This window comes from Spermophilus citellus (assembly GCF_964194105.1).
Source record: "Spermophilus citellus genome assembly, chromosome: 11".
Classification (NCBI taxonomy): Eukaryota; Metazoa; Chordata; class Mammalia; order Rodentia; family Sciuridae; genus Spermophilus; species Spermophilus citellus.
The window spans coordinates 101,589,408-101,613,164 of record NC_138192.1 but is presented as its reverse complement, the minus strand read 5'-3'; positions in this window follow the sequence as shown (position 1 = coordinate 101,613,164).

The following is a 23,757-nucleotide window of genomic DNA, read 5'->3' as shown; positions in this document are numbered from 1 at the left end:
ACATGTATTTTTAGAGCATCTTTTATATACTAGATACTAGGAGAATGGAAATGCAAAGACCGAAACCTTCTTTCCATAGAAGAAGACAGTAGTCTAATATGGAGATAGGCTTATCCCTGGTCATTTGATTCAGAATGAGATGTCTAAGGCTAGAGGTCTGTGTCAGGTACCCAGGCAGGAATGAGCCAGATGCAGTGGCACATGGGAAATGTGCTACAGTTTGTGGTGTGGATGGAATTGAATCTGTAAGGACTTGGGGCTTAGCTGAAGAGGGTGATATCTGAGCAGGGGTTTGCTTCTAATCCACAGCAGAGTGAGAAATGACCCAAGCTTCAAGTTAGAGTTGATAAGACTGTGAGAACCAAAGGTCCTCTCTTATGGGCTGAAATCCCTAGGGCTTAGAGTTGGAGCCTTGTGATGTTTATTTTACTGCTTATTTCTTAGCAGTATTTTTTGTTCCCTTCTAGATAACAGGCTATATTTCATGAGATTGAAGCTGCTAGAATACTATCCTTCAAAGATATGGAATCATGTCTATAATTAGATCAATGAATGCACATGATGAACTAAGCTTGGACAAGTTCACCACAAATCCTAACATATTGGTATTCCAGAGGTCCCCAGAAATGAAGAGACCTGTAGCTGCCAGCTTCTGCTCACACTCTCGTCTTGCTTTTGGCCTTTCTCCCAGTCCCTATATTAGTATTCCTCTTTTATGCACAGTGACTCAGCTGTCACACTGCATGGCACCAAGACCTGGTAAAAAGATCCATCAGTTACATTCACAGGACTGCATGTTTCTGAAGCTGCAAGTAAGTGGATTGCTGAATTTGCAAATGTGTCCCATCCAGTGACCTTATATTTCCCCTTAGTGGGTAGTGTCCCCAGTTATCAACATGTCATCCTCACACTTTAGAATAGATTGGGCAGCCAGTCCTAGGGAGAGAGAAAGAGGGTCACAATTTTAAGTGATTTGAGATTTTGAGTTCAGGTTTGTGGAATGTTCCAGAAACCAATGTCACCCATTGGCCACACAAAAAAGACTCAGAGCACAGTCACTCCCAGAAAGAAAAGGAAGCACCAAGTTTATTGCTGCTTCTTGATAAATGAGGCAGTTAGGATGCTCTGTGTATGTTTCAGGGTTTCTTTTCTATTGATCTTTCTTAGGTGCCATGATTGAGCAATCTTTTGTGGTTGTTTGGGGACATGATTCATAGTTTTTAAGAGTAGTCAAGACCTATTCATGGGATTTTCCTCTTGGAGTAATTTGGGACTTTAAAAACCCTCTGAAGTTAGAGCTTTCTGTGATTCCTTAATTAATCTTACTGACCAGATTCCTCATTTTATTAGTGGTGTCAATAATTAGCATATCTGCAAGTTCGGTTTTAAGTCTTAATTTCTCACATTCTTCATCTAATACCAAATCATATTCAAATCCTGCCAATTATTTCTAGGATCTAATTCTCCTCTTGCAACAGCCACCCCCTGGGCTGAGCCTTTATTTCATTATATCCAGATAACTGTAGTGACTGCAATTCCGGAGTCTTCTCTGGACTATTTCCACCTTCAAGAAGCCACCATCTAAGGAAACATTACTTTGATTATGACCTATACAGAAAAACCTGAGGTTGTCCATTCAACAGACTGACTCAACCTTCCCTTCTTTCAATATGTCAGTGACATTACCTCATTTATGAAGCTCTCATGCTCACTATCAACCTGAATTTGGTTGGGACTACCAAAATCAAACACACATCTCATGTCTTTGCATTTGTGTCCTTTTCCAGAACTGTGTGTGTGAGTGTGTGTGTGTGTGTGTGTGTGTGTGTGTGTGTGTGTGTTGGTCCATGACCCCTAGGTAACTATTCCTAGATGCTTGTTACATGAGAACAGATCTGGTCTGCTTCAGAGAGGCAGAATTTATCATCTGATCCCTCCCGCATTATAACAGCACTCTTTACTAGCTGTGTGCATCAGTAATATCTGTAAATAATTTATTTTTTGTGTAAGTAATACATGCACATGTCACACAGTTCAGAAAGTTCAAAGGGTACTTAATGAGAACTGCAGCTCCTGCTCTGGTGGTCTAGTTACCTAGCTCTTCCAGGAAGCACAGCTGTCAGCAGTTTCTCAAGAGTTCTTCCAAATATATTAAATTTTTAATGTATGGTCAGGTGTCCTTGTCCTTAAGAAATAGTAAGCCACCCAAAGGCAAAATATTAATATCCTTTTTTGTCTTACTTTCTATATTGGTGAAGTTTTGCTCATAGCTCAATAAATACTGTCAATGAATCAAATTGTCTCTTTCATTTATTCTTATTTCCTTTGCTGTGCAGAGATAGGAATGAATACAGGAAAATAATTAGATCAGAATCCACCCAGCACTGTGGACTCAGCTGGAAGCACAGAGGGTGTCCAACTCTTCATGCTACAGTGGCCCTCCTTCATTAGTTCTGGAAGGGTAGCAGCCCATTGGCCTTTATCCTCATGTGTTGTTGGGAAAACTCTGGGATTTAATAGGAATGGAGGACTAAGAACTGGAATACAGAGGACCCAGGTTCGTGTGAGCGTGGCTCACAGATAACACTCACTTGTGTGCTCAACTTCCCTCCAAAGGATCCATCAGCCCTTTTCCCATGGCAGCTGATCCTGTTCTTTGGAATGCCCAAGGTACAAACCACTGTTTCCTGTGGGTCTGGAGTTGTTACAGAATGTTACACAGTACACACATGATGAGCAAGAAGTTCATTCACAGGAAAAGAAATTTCCTATCATTTTCCCATTTATTAGAATAAAAATATATTTCTTTATCTATTTGGGGAGATGACTTTAGAAAATGCTATAGATGCCTGCAAAGTCACAATTGAAAGAATAAATTAATATTTCTTTTCAAAATGTATTAGTGATAGATCACAAAAGTGATCATACTGGGCTCCTCATTGTCCTCTGCTCAGCAGCCCCCAGAGTCCCACAAAGGGTCGCTGAGATGCTTAGAGATGAGCATTAATATCTCATATAAATGAGCTGCCAGAAAAGACAGTCAGAGGGAACTCTGCATCACACAGAGAGAAATAATAAAGATGATCCTGAGTCAGTCAGGCAGAGCTGACCAGCCATCCGTGTGACATGGAGATAAATCAAGGCCTGCCACTGACCCAGGGAGAGGCAGAAGTGGAAGCCAGTGGGTTGGAGGAAAGCTGGTAATGACCCCTACCAGCAGGTGAGAAGTGATGATATGAATCCTGCAGCAGCTGGGCAGAAAGAAGTTTACAGAAAGACACTTCAATTCTTTATGTTTATCTATGTTTCTGCTCCATAGAGGATTTATGTTTAACACAGACATCAATCAGGAAATAATTCCTTCTGTCACACTGGGCAGAATGTGGCCACCAGCACAGAATGCTATGGAGAGCTTGTACTTGGAACAGAATGGTGGAAAGTAGGGCTGGAGGGCGGCTGGGAGAGAGGTCATGGGCAAAGCTGGAGACACCCTCTGCAATGAGCAGCAGGGAAGTATCTCTGAGGAAACATGATGATACATAGATTCTGTGTCTGTGGACACTGAGAATAATCTGTGTGCTTGGAGAAGGGCCTGAAATCAAAGATGTGATGTCCACAGAGCTGTGTAGGAGTAAGAAAGATACTGGAAACACAGAAATACCATGGAATGGGGGCAGAGAAAGAAGAAAAAGACCTTAACTACAAAGGGCCAAAGATTCACCAATTCTATTTGCACCACCAGATATAATTTCTATTTTGTTCTCTGTGAGTACCTTTAAGTTATATAAGATTTTAAATGATTTCTAATGGCTCATGAATGCATAACAAATTCTTGATACATTTCTGGGAGAAAATAAAGGTTCTTCTATAGATTTATATCAATAGCCATTTGAATTGGGAGGCAAGCTGAGAATCTTGTGCCCAGGATTTGCAAACCTGATAAGTAAGCTTCTCCTAAAGCCATACATACATATATATGTATGTATGTGTATGTGTATGTGTGTGTGTGTGTATGTGTGTATGTGTATGTGTGTGTATGTGTATGTATATGTATGTATATATATATCTCACAAAATTTTATGTTGGCCCACACCTAGAATTTTGATCTCCTTAGTCTATAAAGGGGAAATAAATATCAGCATTTGAAGAGCTCCTAGGAGATAGATTGCATATGCACCAGGATCAGGACCCCTGGTTCCTTTCCAAAATGGAATTAGCTGAGTCATTTCTGCCTGGAGCTGATGTGAATCACAGGAGCACCCCAAATACCATGGCCAGGGCTAAGGGGAATAGAAATGCAGATTTAAAACCCCTGGATCCCAGCTTGTAGCTCATATTTGGTGTGTGTGGTGGGGGTAGTCACACCTAGATAATTCATGGCAGGTAGGTGGGCAGGAGATGGTACATCACAATCTCCAGTGTGCAAGGATACTAGGGAAGAGCAAATTACTAGTAATATTAGTGAAAACGCTGGGATCCATGAAGAAATCCTTATAAAGTCTGAAGGCAATCACAAATACTTTAGAAGTAAAAGACCAATAACTGAAGCATTATATCCCACCATTAATATTTATGAAGGTGCTTTAGGTAATAAAAATATTGAACTACAATGGGAAAATCATCTCAAATTGAATATAAAGAGAAAAAATGAACTCAGCTGTGTGTAAAGTCGCCACAAAACATTAAGCCAAGTAAACTTTGAATTCAGTGCTCTGTGCACACTGTCTATCCCTGGGAAATGTTATAAGAATATAAAGAAAGCTTAAATGTGACTTATAGTTTGTTGTTTGTAGTATTGGAAGTAGTGATTTTGAAACTATTTTGTGTGTATTATAAGATTGAGCAAATGAATAAATATAAAGTATATTGTTGGAAACCAGGGTTCTTGCTGTGGGTGAAGGGAGACACAAATATGGAAAGGATGAATAACAGAGAGAAACTTGGAGTGTTGGAATGGAATTGTTGGATCAGTATGGTCTTCTCTTTAAAATTTTTTTGTTCTATTTGTGAACACTGAGAGAGCCTAAGAGTACTGATACCCCATGAGCAGTGAACACACTTAGCACCAGATTTGGTTTCTAAATACCATTCTCCCTTAAAAGTAACAAGGAGAAAGTTCTGAAAAGCTGATAGATTCTAGGTCAAAATATTGAAGAAAGAAAGCGTGAAAGTGTTCCTACTGGCCAAATTCAGGGTAATTTGAGGATCAAAAATCATGATAACTGGAATGCATTGTAACATCAATTTTTAAAAAAGAATCTTCAAGTCCACATTGATACAAAAAGGTTTAAAGCTCTTTTTGGAAGAGTGCTGAGTAATAAATGCACATGTATAATGGAATTGGAATCTTCAGAGAAGAATCATTAGTGACATTAGAACCACTGGGGAAGATATATACACTCAGTCTTGAACTAGCAGTCCACAGGTTGCTTCATTACAAAGGGGCAAAGGTACCTGTACTCAAGAAAAACCTGACAGTACCATTTTCAACAAATGACCAAACTTAACATCCCTAGTAATGGGCCACAGCAACATGGTGTGCCTGCCTCCTGATATGACAAGCTCAAAAGACATTCCTGTAATATTCACGCCAAAAATGTTCATCCTGAATCTAATCAGGAAGAAAACACCATCAAGTCCAAATTAAGGAATGTCCTTCTTGACTCTTCAAAAATATCTACTCTGTGAAAGAAAACAGTCTTAGAAATTATTTTAGAGTAAATGAGACTAAAGAAACAGCAATGCATGAACCTGGATTAGATCTTAAATCAGAAGAAGACAAAAAAAAAAAATACAAAAACCAGGACATTAGTGAGTCAATTGTAGAAATTTGAACATGATCCATAGGAAATAAATAGGGCTTGTCAATGTTAAGTTTCCCAAGGATGATTATGAAGGAGACTATTAGAGGAATATATGTATTGTATATCCTCACTATATGTTTAGCATGTTTTATTTCCTTCTTATGTTTTCCTATTTAAATTTTTATTTTGGAAAAGTTCAATCATTCATCATGAAAAGAAACTCGGGAGAGTAGCATCTGAAAAGTCAGGAGCATGAAGAGTGTCAATGCCCAAGTGGTCTTCAGTGTGGAAGGCAGCAGGGACATCCAGGAAGAAGAGAAGAACATCTTTTAGATTTGAGAAGTAATAGGCAACTGGTGACTTTAGCAGAAGCAGTGAATTGAAGCACAAATGAGAAGCAGCAAGTGTAGGCAACTGTTCTAAAAACTTGTTTCAGAAGGGGAAGAGAGAGAAGCAGTAGCCACCAGGTTCCTTGATCAGACTTGAGTTTATGGATTGACAGGGAGAAAGTGGGACCAAAGGTGCAGGTGTAAAGACTGTCCTGGAGGGGAAGGAGGACCTCTCACCTGCAGACTGTGCATGTGATGAGGATGGGGAGAGATGGAGACTGGGACATTCCAGAACTGATGACCTCAATTTTTTTTCTCTAATGAAGTAGGAGGCTGTCATCATCTTAGACAAAGTGGGGGATGGGTAGAATTTTGCAGAACACTAAAGGAAACGTAAAAATTGGGGCTAGGCTTGGCCCCTGTCCTGATGTTCAGCCTTTAATTAAACATTACCTCATTATCTTGGTTATACAGCTATAAATCAGAAAAAAATGACAATGCCTCATTTAGAAGTTCTACAGCTGTGATGCCAGAAGTCGTGACTGGAAAGGAACCCACCTGTGTGAACACTGCATTCTGGCTTGACCCATATATGTCCATTTCTTTGTCCTTTGTCTTTGGTGCCACACATACACTTTGAGTCTCCATATAAAAATGTTCCTGTTCACCAAAGTGCACTTTCCCTTTTAGACACAGCAAAGCACAGAGATGCTTATCTTTAGAGGAACTTAATTTGTATGTATTCAAAACAGAATGTAGTATATTTCACTAAATGTTAATATTATTTTATTTCAGTTCATGGGGACAACATTTTGTGTCCTAATTTGATTTACAGTAATCCTTATAATTTGGCCAACTGTTCATTGGTAATTTATTATATGCAAGATAATTGAGCAATTACATTCAATTTCAAAATCTCCCGTGCATCTGGCTCCATTTGCCTGCCTTCCCACATTAGTATGTTCTCAAGAACTAGAAATTCATTCTTATTGACTTGAGCAACAAATCTTTTTTTTTTTAATTATTTTATTGTTGGTTGTTCAAAACATTACATAGTTCTTAATATACCATATTTCACAGATTGATTCAAGTGGGTTATGAACTCCCATTTTTACCCCGTATACAGATTGCTGTGTCACATCAGTTACATTTCCATTGATTTACAAATTGCCTTTCTAGTGACTGATGTATTCTGCTGTCTATCCCATTCTCAACTGTCTCCCCTCCCCTCCCCTCCCCTCCCCTTCTCTCTCTCCATCCCCTCTACTATAAATCGTTTCTTCCACTTGTATATTTTTCTCCTACTCCTCCTTTCCTCTTATATGTAATTGTGTATAACCCTGAGGCTCACCTTCCAATTCCATGCAATTTCCCTTAACTCTCACTTTCCCTCCCGCCTATCATCCCTGTTTAATGTTATTCTTCTTCTCCAGCTCTTCGTCTCTACCCTGTCCTTGGTTACTCCCCTTATATCAAAGAAGACATTTGACATTTGTTTTTTAAGGATTGGCTAGCTTCACTTAGCATAATCTGCTCTAATGCCATCCATTTCCCTCCAAATTCTATGATTTTGTCATTTCTTATTGCAGAGTAATACTCCATTGTGTATAAATGCCACATTTTTTAATCCATTCATCTATTGAAGGGCTTCTAGGTTGGTTCCACAATCTTGCTATCGTGAATTGTGCTGCTATGAACATCGATATAGCAGTGTCCCTGTAGCATGCTCTTGTTAGGTCTTTAGGGAATAGACCGAGAAGGGGAATAGCTGGGTCAAATGGTGGTTCCATTCCCAGCTTTCCAAGAAATCTCCATACTGCTTTCCAAATTGGCTGCACCATTTTGCAGCCCCACCAACAATGAACAAGTGTACCCATTTCCCCGCATCCTCGCCAGCACTTGTTGTTGTTGGACTTCTTAATGGCTGCCAATCTTATTGGAGTGAGATGGTATCTTAGGGTGGTTTTGATTTGCATTTCTCTGACTGCTAGCGATGTTGAGCATTTTTTCATGTACTTGTTGATTGATTGTATGTCCTCCTCTGAGAAGTGTCTGTTCAGGTCCTTGGCCCATTTGTTGATTGGGTTATTTGTTATCTTATTATCTAATTTTTTGAGTTCTTTGTATACTCTGGATATTAGGGCTATATCTGAAGTGTGTGGGGTAAAGATTTGTTCCCAGGATGTAGGCTCCCTGTTTATCTCTCTTATTGTTTCTTTTGTTGAGAGAAAACTTTTTAGTTTGAGTAAGTCCCATTTGTTGATTCTGGTTGTTAACTCTTGCGCTATGGGTGTCCTATTGAGGAATTTGGGGCCTGACCCCACAGTATGTAGATCATAGCCGACTTTTTCTTCTATCAGACGCCGTGTCTCTGATTTAATATCGAGCTCCTTGATCCATTTTGAGTTAACTTTTGTGCATGGCAAAAGAAAGGGATTCAGTTTCATTTTGATGCAAATAGATTTCCAGTTTTCTCAGCACCATTTGTTGAAGATGCTATCCTTCCTCCATTGCATGCTTTTAGCCCCTTTATCAAATATAAGATAGTTGTAGTTTTGCGGATTGGTTACTGTGTCTTCTATTCTGTACCATTGGTCCACTCGCCTGTTTTGGTACCAGTACCATGCTGTTTTTGTTACTATTGCTCTGTAGTATAGTTTGAAGTCTGGTATCGCTATACCGCCTGATTCACACTTCCTGCTTAGCATTGTTTTTGCTATTCTGGGTCTTTTATTATTCCATATGAATTTCCTGATTGTTTTATCTATTTCTACAAGAAATGCTGTTGGGATTTTGATTGGGATAGCATTGAACTTATAGAGAACTTTTGGTAATATCGCCATTTTGATGATGTTAGTTCTGCCTATCCATGAGCAGGGTATATTTTTCCATCTTCTGAGGTCTTCTTCTATGTCTCTTTTTAGGGTTCTGTAGTTTTCATTGTATAGATCTTTCACCTCTTTTGTTAGGTTGATTCCCAGGTATTTTATTTTTTGGGGGGATATTGTGAATGGAGTAGTTGTCCTCATTTCCGTTTCAGAGGATTTGTCACTGATATACAGGAATGCATTTGATTTATGCATGTTGATTTTATATCCCGCCACTTTGCTGAATTCATTTATTAACTCTAATAGTTTCTTTGTAGACCCTTTTGGGTCTGTTAGGTATAGAATCATATCGTCTGCAAATAGTGATAATTTAAGTTCTTCTTTTCCTATTTTTATGCCTTTAATTTCTTTCATCTGTCTAATTGCTCTGGCCAGTGTTTCGAGGACTATGTTGAACAGAAGTGGTGAGAGAGGGCATCCCTGTCTTGTACCAGATCTTAGAGGGAATGCCTTCAATTTTTCTCCATTCCGAATGATGCTGGCCTGTGGCTTATCATAGATTGCTTTAACAATGTTGAGGTATGATCCTGTTATCCCTAATTTTTCTAGAGTTTTGAACATAAAGGGATGCTGTACTTTGTCGAATGCCTTTTCTGCATCTATCGAGATGATCATATGGTTCTTATTTTTAAGTCTGTTGATGTGGTGAATAACATTTATTGATTTCCGTATATTGAACCAGCCTTGCATCCCAGGGATGAATCCTACTTGATCATGGTGTATAATTTTTTTGATACGATTTTGAATCCGATTCGCCAGGATTTTATTGAGGATTTTTGCATCTAGGTTCATTAGAGATATTGGTCTGTAGTTTTCTTTCTTTGAAGTGTCTCTGTCTGGTTTAGGTATCAGGGTGATGTTGGCCTCGTAGAATGTCTTTGGAAGTTCTCCCTCTTTTTCTATTTCCTGAAATAGCTTGAAAAGTATTGGTGTTAGTTCCTCTTTAAAGGTTTTGTAAAACTCTGCTGTATACCCGTCCGGTCCTGGGCTTTTCTTAGTTGGTAGTCTTTTGATGGTTTCTTCTATTTCCTCTATTGTTATTGGTCTGTTTAGGCTGTCTATATCTTCCTGACTCAATCTGGGCAGATCATATGACTTAAGAAATTTATCGATGCCTTCACTATCTTCTATTTTATTGGAGTATAAGGATTCAAAGTAATTTCTGATTATCTTCTGTATTTCTGAAGTGTCTGTTGTGATATTGCCTTTTTCATCCCGTATGCTAGTAATTTGGGTTCTCTCTCTTCTTCTCTTCGTTAGCATGGCTAAGGGTCTGTCAATTTTATTTATTTTTTCAAAGAACCAACTTTTGGTTTTGTCAATTTTTTCAATTGTTTCTTTTGTTTCGATTTCATTAATTTCTGCTCTGATTTTAATTATTTCTTGCCTTCTACTTCTTTTGCTGTTATTTTGCTCTTCTTTTTCTAGGATTTTGAGATGATATATGAGATCGTTTATTTGTTGGTTTTTTCTTTTTTTAAGGAATGCGCTCCAAGCAATGAATTTTCCTCTTAAAACTGCTTTCAATGTGTCCCATAGATTCCGATATGTTGTGTCAGTGTTTTCATTTATCTCTAAGAATTTTTTAATTTCCTCCTTGATGTCTTCTATGACCCATTGATCATTCAGTAACCTATTGTTCATTCTCCACGTGATGCATGATTTTTCCTTCCTTCTTTTATCGTTGATTTTCAGTTTCATTCCATTATGATCAGATAGGATGCATGGTATTATTTCTACTCCTTTATATTGTCTAAGAGTTGTCCTGTGACATAATATATGATCTATTTTTGTGAAGGATCCATGTGCTGCTGAGAAAAAATTGTAACTACTTGATGTTGGGTGGTATATTCTATATATGTCAATTAAGTCTAGGTTGTTAATTGTGTTGTTGAGTTCTATAATTTCCTTATTTAACTTTTGTTTGGAAGATCTGTCCAGTGGTGAGAGAGGTGTGTTGAAGTCTCCCATGATTATTGTATGGTGGTCTATTAGACTCTTGTACTTAAGAAGAGTTTGCTTGATGAAAGTAGCTGCACCATTGTTTGGGGCATATATATTTATGATTGTTATGTCTTGTTGGTGTATGGTTCCCTTGAGCAGTATGCAGTGTCCCTCTTTATCCTTTTTGATTAACTTTGGCTTGAAATCTATTTTGTTTGATATGAGTATGGACACTCCTGCTTGTTTCCGCAGTCCATATGAGTGGAATGATTTTTCCCAGCCTTTCACCTTCAGTCTATGTATATCTTTTCCTATCAAATGCGTCTCCTGTAGGCAACATATTGTTGGATCTTGTTTTGTGATCCATTCGACTAGCCTGTGTCTCTTAATTGGTGAGTTTAAGCCATTAACATTTAGGGTTATTATTGAGATTTGGTTTGTTCCTCTAGTCATATTTGTTTATTTATGTTACTAAACCTGATTAGTTTTCCTCTTTGATTACTTTCCCCCCTTTACTGTCCTACCTCCCACTGATGGTTTTCAATGTTATTTTCAGTTTCCTCTTCCTGTAATGTTTTGCCAAGAATTTTTTGAAGAGATGGTTTTCTAGCTGCGAATTCTTTTAACTTTTGTTTATCGTGAAAGGTTTTAATTTCATCTTCCATCCTGAAGCTTAATTTCGCCGGATACACGATTCTTGGTTGGAGCCCATTTTCTTTCAGTGTTTGAAAAATGTTATTCCAGGATCTTCTAGCTTTTAGAGTCTGTGTTGAGAGATCAGCTGTTATCCTGATTGGTTTGCCCCTAAATGTAATCTGCTTTCTCTCTCTTGTAGCTTTTAAAATTCTCTCCTTATTCTGTATGTTGGGCATCTTCATTATAATGTGTCTAGGTGTGGATCTCTTATGATTTTGCACTTTTGGCGTCCTGTAGGCTTCTAGGATATGGGATTCTGTTTCATTCTTCAAGTCTGGGAAGTTTTCTCGTATTATTTCATTGAATAGATTGTTCATTCCTCTGGTTTGGAGCTCTGTGCCCTCCTGTATCCCAATGACTCTTAAGTTTGGTCTTTTAATGTTATCCCATATTTCTTGAATGTTCTGCTCATGGTTTCTTAGCAGTCTTGCTGAACTGTCTATGTTCTTCTCAAGTTGAAATACTTTGTCTTCATTGTCTGATGTTCTATCTTCTAAGTGATCTATTCTGCTGGTAGTATTGTCAATTGAGGTTTTAAGTTGGTTTATTGCTTCCTGCATTTCTAGGATTTCTATTTGTTTGTTTTTTATTACTTCTAACTCCCTGTGAAATTGATCTTTTACTTCCTGGATTTGTTTCTGTAGTTCCTTGTCAATGTGATCTTTCATTGTCTGATTTTGCTGTCTCATGTCTTCCTTGAGAGTCCAGATCATCTGAAGCATGTATATCCTGAACTCTTTATCTGACATTCCATCTGTTGCAGCTATTACCTCTTCTAGAGTTGAGTTGACCTGCATTGCTTGTGGTCCTTTCTTTCCTTGTCCTTTCATGTTGCTTGCGTTTCTTTCTGCTTCGTGAAACTGTTGTGTTTTTGAAATTTTTCCCCCTGTTTATTTATGTTGCTCTTGTATATTTGGGATATCTCTCTTGTAGGGCGGGTAGTGGCTGTGATCCTCCTCTAATCAGGGTGATCTATCCACTACGCTGGTTGGTCGTAGGTCTGCCCGCCCTGCGGGCACGGGTGGCTGCTCTACTCTGCCCCCACTCCAATTGCGGTGACGTTCCTACCACGTCCTCGGATCGTTGGTCCTGATCCGGATGTGGGCAGCAGCTCTTCTCCACCCCTACTCCAATTGATGTGACGTGTCTACCACACTGGTCGGCCTCCAAGCCTGTTCCGCTGGTGGGTCTCAGATCTGTCCACCCTGTGGGCCTGGGCGTCAGTTCTGCTCAACCCCCACTCCCAGTGGGGGTACCTAACTGCCTCTCCAACGGGTCTCTGGGCTCCTTCCGGACGCTGGCGGCGGCTCTGTTCAACCCCCACTCCAACCAGTGTGACGTGACTGCCTCGATCCTACTCGTCCACCACACTGGCCGGCTGCCGAGCCTGTCCTGCCAGTGGGACGCAGGACTGCCTACCTTGCAGGGTCAGACGGCAGCTCTTCACGGCCTCCACTCCAAGTGGGTTGACTTGGCTACCCTGCCGTCGGGTCGCTGGTCCTGTTCCAGGCGTGGGCGGCTACTCTCCTCGGCCCCAGCTGCAGTTGGGGTGTCGCGATACCACACCGGCGGGACCCTTAGCCTGCTCTGGGCACAGGAGGCAGCTCCACTCTGCCCCCCAGGCCCCCGCAGCACCCAGCAGGACCCGGACCAAGAAGCCGTCCCTGTAGGATCCCCAACCCTGAGCCAGAGCCGCTTCTGGAGCCAGGAGCCGGTCTCTCCGATCCCCACCACGTTCTGCTAGGAGCAGGCTCCTCAGGGCAACCGCCACGGGTTCCCCAATCCCAGGCCAAAGCCGCCCCGGGAGCCCAAGCCTGGCCGCACCAGACTCTCCCTGCTCGGTGCCCAAGCCTGGCCGCACCAAACTCTCCCTGCTCGGTGCACGCTCCGTTGGGAGCAGAGTCTAAGACGCACTTCCCGCGGGCTCCCCAGCTCCGGGTCAAAACTGTTCCAGGAGACAGAGTCCCGCTGCCCCTTGTCGCAAGTTTCACTTGTGGCTGGCCTCAGCTCGCGGTCCCCGCAGGCTCCACGGCCCTGGGCTCAAGCAGCCACGAGAGCCAGAACCCAGCCTCTCCAATCCCTGTCACACTCTGCTCGGAGCAGGCTCCACAGAGGTACCCCAGTCTCAGGCCCAGGCAGCCCCGGGAGCCCGAGCCTGGCAGCTCCAACCTCTCCCAGCTCAGTGTGTGCTCAGACAGGGGCAGGGTCAAAGACACAGTCGCCGCGGGTTCCCTAGCCCCGGGCCAAAACTGTTCCACTTGTAACTGGCCTCCGCCCGGAGTCCCCAAAGGATCTCCCTCCCTGGGCCAAAGCAACCCGGGGAACTAGAATCTGGCCGCTCAAAGCCCGGCGCCCGCCTTGCCAGGGGTGAGGCCTGAAGAGTATTCTCCTCAGAGTTTCCAATCCCGAGCCTGAGCGATCTGTCTGCGCGACGCAGGCAAATACCAGCCTGGAATCACCTGTTCTGTAGTTGAATGAGCTGAGATCAGTAGAAAACAGGGATGATTGCATCAGCTCTCCATGATGGCGGCTGCTGTCCTCCTCCGTGTTCCGACCGGTGTCGGGAATCGAACTGGACCGATTCTCTCCCCTATTTCAAAGCTGGAATTCAGCACTCAGCGAGGCCAGTGTGCCACTGGCAGGAGCCTGCAGAATCCGCTTCGCTGTAATCCCTCTCTGGTACCTCGCGGCTAATTAACTCGGGCGCGTCCCAGACTCCATCCACGGGGCGGTCCGCTGACCAAGTACTGCTTCCCTCCCTGTGGAGAATCGCCCGCGACCAAGCCCCTGCAGCCGAATCCCGCGCGCTGGAATTCTGTCCTCTAGATTCTGGAGCACCTCAATTTCACTGGGGATTCCCACCAAGGTAGCCTTCAGCCATTTCACCTCGTGTTTCTCCCGCACAGTGGCGCAGCGTACTGGTGTGCTGCACTCCCTTCGCCGCCATCTTCTACCAATCTTCAGCAACAAATCTTGATCATCAGGGAAAAGCAAAGAATGAGATGTTTTCACCTAAGGGTAAAGCCACCTCTTTAATGTAACTGCCTGGGGGCAGAATTGACTTTACACAACAAACAGAAACTTGTACAACAAGTGACATTCTACCCAACATAATTTTTTCATCTGTTTGCTGGAAAGATTAAAACCCAAAACCACAACTCTGCAGCCACTGAGTTGAAATCTCTTTCAACTTCATTAAAACCCACAGCGCAGCTGGGAGTGTAGCTTAGCAATAGAGTTTGCCTAGCAAGTGTGAGGTCCTGGGTTCATCCCCAGCCCCACAAAACAAATAAACAACTCCATAGGACTTGATGTATGAAAAATTAATGGGTGCATGTGAGGGAGGAGAAGGAGAGAAGAAGTAGAGGAAAAGTCTCTCTCCCTCTTTTCAGATTTCTCCCAAGTGGAAAGTAACACTTCAGAGCCTATGATTAATCATAGGTTTTCAAAGATAACATTTGTCTCCATTCAAGAAGGAGGAGGTGGTTTAGAAAAGCATTGAGATAACTTAAAACATTGTTGAAGATTTAGTGAGCAATTCATAGATATAAATTTTGAAATCATTAGTATCAAAATATATATGGGCAGCCTTGATTCTAATCCCCTGTGTCCAGGAGCGACATCCTGGACTTATTGGTTCATCCAATTTTAGTTCTCTAGGTAACAGAAATTTGCAATTTAATAATAACTCTAACTGCAACTGCCAGTAAAGATTCTGTCTTCAGGCATTCTCCGTCTTTCCCCACCCCCTCCTTCTGCTATGAGTTTGGTGGCTGTAATTTTCATTAACCAATCATAGCACTAGGTTACACCAAATTTGGTCTGAGGGTGTCTACATACTTTGAGTCTCTACGTAATGAAATATAACCTAACTTAGTACATCAACTGAAAGACTAACTAGGGATATTTAAATTTGTTCTTCTTTTTGTTTTTTTAACAGGTAAGTCTTAGACAATCACAGAAACTGAAATTCAGCCAATCATAGGCTGCCAATGATTAGGTTGTATCCAAATAAAGACAGCCTGAGATGTAACCAACTGAGCTGTTTCTGGACTGTTTCTGTTTCCTATCTATAAATATCTGCCCACATTGTGGGCACAGCTTTCTGAACCTCTTCCAGTTCTGAGGGCTGCCCAATTGGAGGATCATTCTTTGCCCAATTAAAGTCTGGTAAATTTCGTTCAATTAAATTTATTCTCTCAACAATAGCAATTTTCTCTTCTCTCCTCCCTCTTGATATCAGATTTCAGTATTAGCTTATTAGTCTTTTTATCTGAGAGCCATATATATATATATATATATATATATATATATATATATAATTTTTTATATTTTATATATATATATATATATATATATATATATATATATATATATATAATTTTTTTCTTTTAAGTGGATGTTTGGACATTGTTCTCTTCTTTGGTAACTTCATTCATTTTCATGGGGTCTTCCAAACTCCCATCTCCAGCCCCAGTATTTCTCAAAACTGCCTGTGAATAACACCCATGAACACCTGCTGGCCCCTGGGACCCCCTCATCTCTGCCTGCCTTCAAATATGTTATAATGTCCCCAGGTTGTTAATGATATCGTCTCTCCCCTGTTCATCAAATCCATAATTTCAGAGTCCTCTGAATGCTCCTTTTGCTCTTCATACCTAGTCAGTACCTGACTATCTCTTGCACCTACATTTCCTGCCCAACTGTATTGCAACAAGTATGGCACGCTATAATGACCTTTGACTCTGTTCTCTGATGGGCACTCTCTTCCCATTCAATCCAAACTGCACTTCCAGGTGCATTCAAGGGCAATTTTGACCCTGTCACCTTCTTTTTCAAAATCTCAAATGGCTTCTACAATCTATAGAACCAGTACAAATTATTTCGTAAAACTCCTTCCTTCTCTCTGAGTTTGATTCTGGATTGTTTTTCTTCTAATTTTCATGAGAAGAATTAAGATAAATAAGAATTAAATAAATAAATATAGAAGTAATATCATTAAAGTAGCATCAATATGCCCAAAACTCCCATGATAAAAAGGCGCTTTAGAATTCACCTTCAATGATTTGACTGACACATTGAGATGTTTCCTTGTCATAGTTCCCTCCCGCTCCCCGTGCCCTCTAGGTCCAATGAATGATTTATGTTGTATTGCATCCTCTGAAAGGTAATGAAGAATAGGTATTACCAATGTGGACAAGTTCAAGATTTCTGTCTTTGGGCATCTTCACAACCCTCATGCTGAAAACTACATGTAATGTTAACAATTCCCTAGGACAGTGCAGATTTCAAACATGACTTCCTAGAGCCTCCATGGGTTCTGCACTTTTCAACTATATTTCCTGAGCTGGCACATTTCAGAACATAGGTTCACCATATAATGGAACCTAGTCATATTCATCCTTCATGGATTTGGACTTCTCTTTCTCCTTTATTCTCACAAAACACACCTATTATGGAGGCTTAATATTAGATTAGTCTAAACCCTGTAGGCAAACTTCAGAATTCTCTACCTGTCTCTCATTCCTAGTTAGGATTTTGATAAGTATGTTACAAAGGAATGATTTCAATACGTAGACCTCCACAGAAACATAACCTTTGTTCCTTAGTCAAGTTGTTCTCAAACTCTAGTCTGTTTATGTTCTGCACCTTACGATTAAACGCAGGGTCTCATGTACACTAGGCACGTTCTACCCCTGAACTACACACACCCTTAGCCCAGATTTATCATTTATTTAAGGGATTTTTCAAACTTACATTTAAAACTTCTTTTTCAAAATTAAACAATGCATTCCAGTGGTTTAAAAATGAAACAGAATCTGAACGTATCTGATGAAGAGTCTTTGTCCCTCCATCTGTTTTCCAAAGAAGATCACTATCATTAGTTTCCTGTGCATCTTTTCAGAAATTCTCTATGCAAATGCAAGCAAATGTAAATCTATATTACCACACTCCCTGCTTTATACACCTTTCTGCATTTTTTTCTTTTGCTTATCTGAATAACTTGGAGATCCTTCTATCCCACAGAAGGTAATAAATAACAGATCTTACCAATGTGTCCAAATTCAAGATTTCTGACTTTGGTCTCCTCCTCATCTCTCACATTGAAGTGTGAGAATGTCCTCAATTAAAAAAAATTACATATGCAGCCACATTGAATTCCCTTATATAAATAGATGGACACTCGATTTGTTTCTAGTATTTTCCTATTGCAAACAATGGTACAAAGAAAAACTTTAAAAATATGTTATTTGGCAGGTGAACAAGCTAAGCTGTAGGATAAATTCCCAGAGCAGGGTTGCTGGTTAAATGGCATATACATTTAGAATTTTCATAGATATTGCTAAATCTTTCTTCATAGAAGTTGTTCTAGTTTGTATTTCTATCAGGAAGATAAGAAGGCAACAGAATGTGGTGTCAAACTTAATATACTTTGCCAATTTGTACGCTAAAAATGGCTTAAAAATGTAGCTTTTCATTTAGGAAGGGACTAAGCATCTCTTCCTACCTATAAGGGCCCTTTTTTATAATTTACTCCTGTGATCTGTCTGCTGGCATTCTTTGCTTATTTTTCTAGCCTTTCCTTTTCATTTCTAGGAATTCTTTATATAATTAAGAAATCAGGAACAGTTAAGAAACTGGTGCCTATGGTATGGCAACTATTTTCCACTTGGTATTTATTCTTTGACTGCTTATATTTTTCCTTTGCTGAAGTGTGCTACTTTATATAGTAGAACTGATAAATCTTTTATGAAAGTTAGAATTTGAGTCATACTCAGAAATACTATTGAGGAGTTCCACTGTGATTTTCTTGCTTGCTTTTTGGATTCATTTCACTTTTGACCTTTTAATTTTAATTTTTTTATTTTTTTATTGATTATTTAAAACATTACAGAGCTCATGATATATCATCTTTCATACATTTGACTCAAATTGGGTTTTGAACTCCCATTTTCACCCCAAATACAGATTGCAGAATCACATCTGTTACATATTCACATTTTTACATAATGGCATATTAGTGACTGTTGTATTCTGCTACCTTTCCTATCCCCTACTATCCCCCCTCCCCTCCCCTCCCCTCCCATCTTCCCTCTCTACCTCCTCTGCTGTTGTTCAATTCTCTCCCTTTTTTTCCCTACCTCTTGCCCCTCATAACCTCTTATAAATTTATGTATCATTGAAGGTCTCCTACCATTTCCATATGCTTTCCCTTCTCTCTCCCTTTCTCTCCCCCCATTCGTCTTTGTTTACTGTAGTCTTTTCCTCATGCTCTTCCTTCCTGTTCTGTTCTTAGTTGCTCTCTTTATATCAAAGCAGACATTTGGCATTTGTTTTTTAGGGCTTGGCTAGCTTCACTTAGCATAATCTGCTCTAATGCCATCCATTTTCCTGCAAATTCTATGATTTTGTCATTTCTTAGTGCTGCATAATACTCCATTGTGTATAGATGCCACATTTTTTTTATCCATTCATCTATTGAGGGGCATCTAGGTTGGTTCCACAGTCTAGCTATTGTGAATTGTGCCGCTATAATCATTGATGCAGCCGTATCCCTATAGTGCGCTCTTTTAAGGTCCTCAGGGAATAGTCCGAGAAGTGCGATAGCTGAGTCAAATGGTGGATCCATTCCCAGCTTTCCCAGGAATCTCCATACTGCTTTCCAAATTGGCCTCACCATTTTGTAGCCCCACCAGCAGTGTACAAGTGTACCCTTTTCCCCACATCCCCGCCATCACTTATTGTTGTTTGACTTCATAATGGCTGCCAATCTTACTGGAGTGAGATGGTATCTTAGGTGGTTTTGATTTGCATTTCTCTGATTGCTAGAGATGGTGAGCATTTTTTCATGTACTTGTTGATTGATTGTATGTCCTCCTCTGAGAAGTGTCTGTTCAGGTCATTGGCCCATTTGTTGATTGGGTTATTTGTTATCTTATTGTTTAATTTTTTGAGTTCTTTGTACATTCTGGATATTAGGGCTCTATCTGAGGTGTGGGGGGTAAAAATTTGTTCCCAGGATGTAGGCTCTCTATTTACCACTTTTATTGTTTCTCTTGCTGAGAAAAAAACTTTTTAGTTTAAGTAAGTCCCATTTGTTTATTCTTGTTATTAAATCTTGGGCTATGGGTGTCCTATTAAGGAATTTGGAGCCTGACCCCACAATACGTAGATCGTAGCCAACTTTTTCTTCTATCAGACGCAGTGTCTCTGATTTGATATCTAGCTCCTTGATCCATTTTGAGTTAATTTTTGTGGATGGCGAGAGAAAGGGATTCAATTTCATTTTGTTGCATATGGATTTCCAATTTTCCCAGCACCATTTGTTGAAGATGCTATCCTTCCTCCATTGCATGTTTTTAGCCCCTTTATCAAATATAAGATAGTTGTAACTTTGTGGATTAGTCTCTGTGTCCTCTATTCTGTACCATTGGTCCACCTGCCTGTTTTGGTACCAGTACCATGCTGTTTTTGTTACTATTGGTTTGTAGTACAGTTTGACCTCTGGTATCGCTATACCTCCAGATTCACACTTCCTGCTTAGAATTGCTTTTGGTATTCTGGGTCTTTTGTTTTTCCATATGAATTTCATGATTGCTTTGTCTATTTCTACAAGAAATGCCGTTGGGATTTTGATTGGCATCGCATTAAACCTGTAGAGAACTTTGGGTAATATCGCCATTTTGATGATGTTAGTTCTGCCTATCCATGAACAGGGTACATTTTTCCATCTTCTGAGATCTTCTTCTATCTCTCTCTTTAGGGTTCTGTAGTTTTCATTGTATAAATCTTTCACCTCTTTTGTTAGGTTGATTCCCAAGTATCTTATTTTCTTTGAGGATATTGTGAATGGAGTGGTTTTCCTTATTTCCATTTCAGAGGTTTTGTTGCTGATATACAGGAATGCCTTTGATTTATGCGTGTTGATTTTATATCCTGCCACTTTGCTGAATTCATTTATTAACTCTAGCAGCTTCTTTGTAGACCCTTTTGGGTCTGTTAAGTATATTATCATGTCATCTGCAAATAGCGATAATTTAATTTCTTCTTTTCCTATTTTTATGCCTTTAATTTCTTTTGTCTAATTGCTCTGGCTAGTACTTCGAGAACTAAATTGAATAGAAGTGGTGATAGAGGGCATCCCTGTCTTGTTCCAGATTTTAGAGGGAATGACTTCAGTTTTTCTCCGTTTAGGATGATGCTAGCCTGAGGTTTAGCATAGATAGCTTTTACAATGTTGAGGTAAGTTATTGTTATCCCTAGTTTTTCTAATGTTTTGAACATAAAGGGATGCTGTACTTTGTCAAATGCTTTTTCTGCATCTATCGAGATGATCATATGGTTCTTATCTTTAAGTCTATTGATGTGGTGAATAGCATTTATTGATTTCCATATACTGAACCAGCCTTGCATCCCAGGAATGAATCCTACTTGATCATGGTGCACAAGTTTTCTGATATGTTTTTGTATTCGATTCGCCAGAATTTTATTGAGGATTTTTGCATCTATGTTCATTAGAGATATTGGTCTGTAGTTTTCTTTCTTTGAAATATCTTTGTCTGGTTTGGGGATCAAAGTGATGTTGGCCTCATAGAATGAATTTGGAAGAGCTCCTTCTTTTTCTATTTCTTGAAATAGCTTGAAAAGTATTGGTATTAATTCTTCTTTGAAGGTTTTGTAGAACTCTGCTGTATACCCATCCGGTCCAGGGCTTGTCTTGGTTGGTAGTCTTTTGATGGCTTCTTCTATTTCTTCCTTTGTTATTGGTCTGTTTAAATTGTGTGTGTCTTCCTGTCTCAATCTGGGCAAATCATATGCCTTAAGAAATTTATCGATATCTTCACTATCTTCTATTTTATTGGAATATAGGGTTTCAAAATACTTTCTAATTATCTTCTGTATTTCTGTAGTGTCTGTTGTGATATTGCCTTTTTCATCCCGTATTTTAGTAATTTGAGTTCTCTCTCTTCTTCTTTTCGTTAGCATGGCTAAGGGCTTGTCTATCTTATTTATTTTTTCAAAGAACCAACTTTTAGTTTTATCAATTTTTTCAATGGTTTCTTTTGTTTCAATTTCGTTGATTTCTGCTCTAATTTTAATTATTTCTTGTCTTCTACTACATTTGCTGTTGTTTTGCTCTTCCTTTTCTAGGTTTTTGAGGTGTTGTGTGAGTTCATTTATTTGTTGGTTTTTTCTTTTATTGAGGAATGAACTCCAAGAAATGAATTTCCCTCTTAAAACTGCTTTCATTGTGTCCCATAGATTCCGGTATGTTGTGTCTGTATTATCATTTGACTCTAAGAATTTTTTCATCTCCTCCTTTATGTCTTCTATAACCCATTGATCATTCAATAACATATTGTTCATTTTCCATGTGATGTAGGATTTTTCCTTCCTTCTTTTATCATTGATTTACAATTTCATTCCATTATGATCAGATATGGTGCATGGTATTATCTCTACGCCTTTATATTTACTAAGAGTTGCCTTATGGCATAATATATGGTCTATCTTTGAGTAGGATCCATGTGCTGCTGAGAAGAATGTGTATCCACTTGATGATGGTTGATATATTCTATATATGTCGGTTAAGTCTAGGTTATTGATTGTGCTGTTGAGTTCTATAGTTTCTTTATTCAGTTTTTGTCTAGAGGATCTGTCTAATGGCGAGAGCGGTGTGTTGAAGTCACCCATAATTATTGTGTTGTGGTCTATTTGACTCTTGAACTTGAGGAGAGTTTGTTTTATGAACGTTGCAGCTCCATTGTTTGGTGCATACAAATTGATGATTGTTATGTCTTGTTGGTGGATGGTTCCTTTTAACAGTATATAGTGTCCTTCTTTATCCTTCTTGATTAACTTAGGTTTGAAGTTGATTTTATTCGATATGAGTATGGCCACTCATGCTTGCTTCCAAGGGCCATGTGAGTGGTATGATTTTTCCCAACCTTTTACCTTCAGCCTGTGTATGTCTTTTCCTATCATATGAGTCTCCTGAAGGCAGCATATTGTTGGATTTGTTTTTTTGATCCAAGTTACTAGCCTATGTCTCTTGATTGGTGAGTTTAGGCCATTAACATTTAAGGTTACAATTGAGATATGATTTGTACTTCCAGTCATGCTTCTTTATTTATTTATTTTAGTATGGCTAGGTTTACTTTTTGGTTATTTTCCTCCCCCTTTACTGAGATACCTCCTGCTGTTAGTTTTGGGCACTATTTTTCAATTCCTCTTCTTGTGGTGTTTTGCTCAAAATGCTTTACAGAGCTGGTTTTCTTGCTGCGAATTCTTTTAGCTTTTGTTTATCGTGAAAGATCTTAATTTCATTGTCAAATTTGAAGCTCAATTTTGCTGGTTACAGCATTCTTGGTTGGAATCCATTATTTTTCAGCGTTTGAAATACATTGTTCCAGGATCTTCTCACTTTCAAAGTCTATGATGGGAAATCGGTCGTTAACCTAATTGGTTTACCCCTGAATGTAATCTGCCTCTTTTCTCTCGTAGCTTTTAATATTCTCTCCTTGTTCTGTACATTGGCTATCTTCATAATTATATGTCTTGGAGTTGGTCTATTATGGTTTTGAATGTTTGGGGTCCTGTAGGCTTCCAGGATTTGGCAATCCATTCCATCTTTCATCTCTGGGAAGTTTTCTAGAATTATTTCATTTAATATGCTGTCCATTCCTTTGGTTTGAATCTCTGTGCCTTCTTCTATCCCTATGACTCTCAAATTTGGGTTTTTTTATGACATCCCATATCTCTTGAATAGATTGCTCGTGGGATTTAAGCATTTTTTCTGTGTTGACTATATTCTTTTCAAGTTGATAAACCTTGTCTTCATTATCTGATGTTCTGACTTCTACTTGATCAAGTCTATTTGCAATATTCTCGTTTGAGTTTTAATTTGGTTTATAGTTTCCTGCAATTCTAGGATTATTGTTTGATTTTTTTTAAAGATCTCTATCTCCTGGTAGAGCTCGTTCTTTGCCATTTGAATTTGTTTGTTTAATTCATTTTCAAAATATACTTTTATTTCTTGGACTTGCTGTCTCATGTCTTCTCTAATATTCCTTTCCATTCGAGTTAGGAATGCCT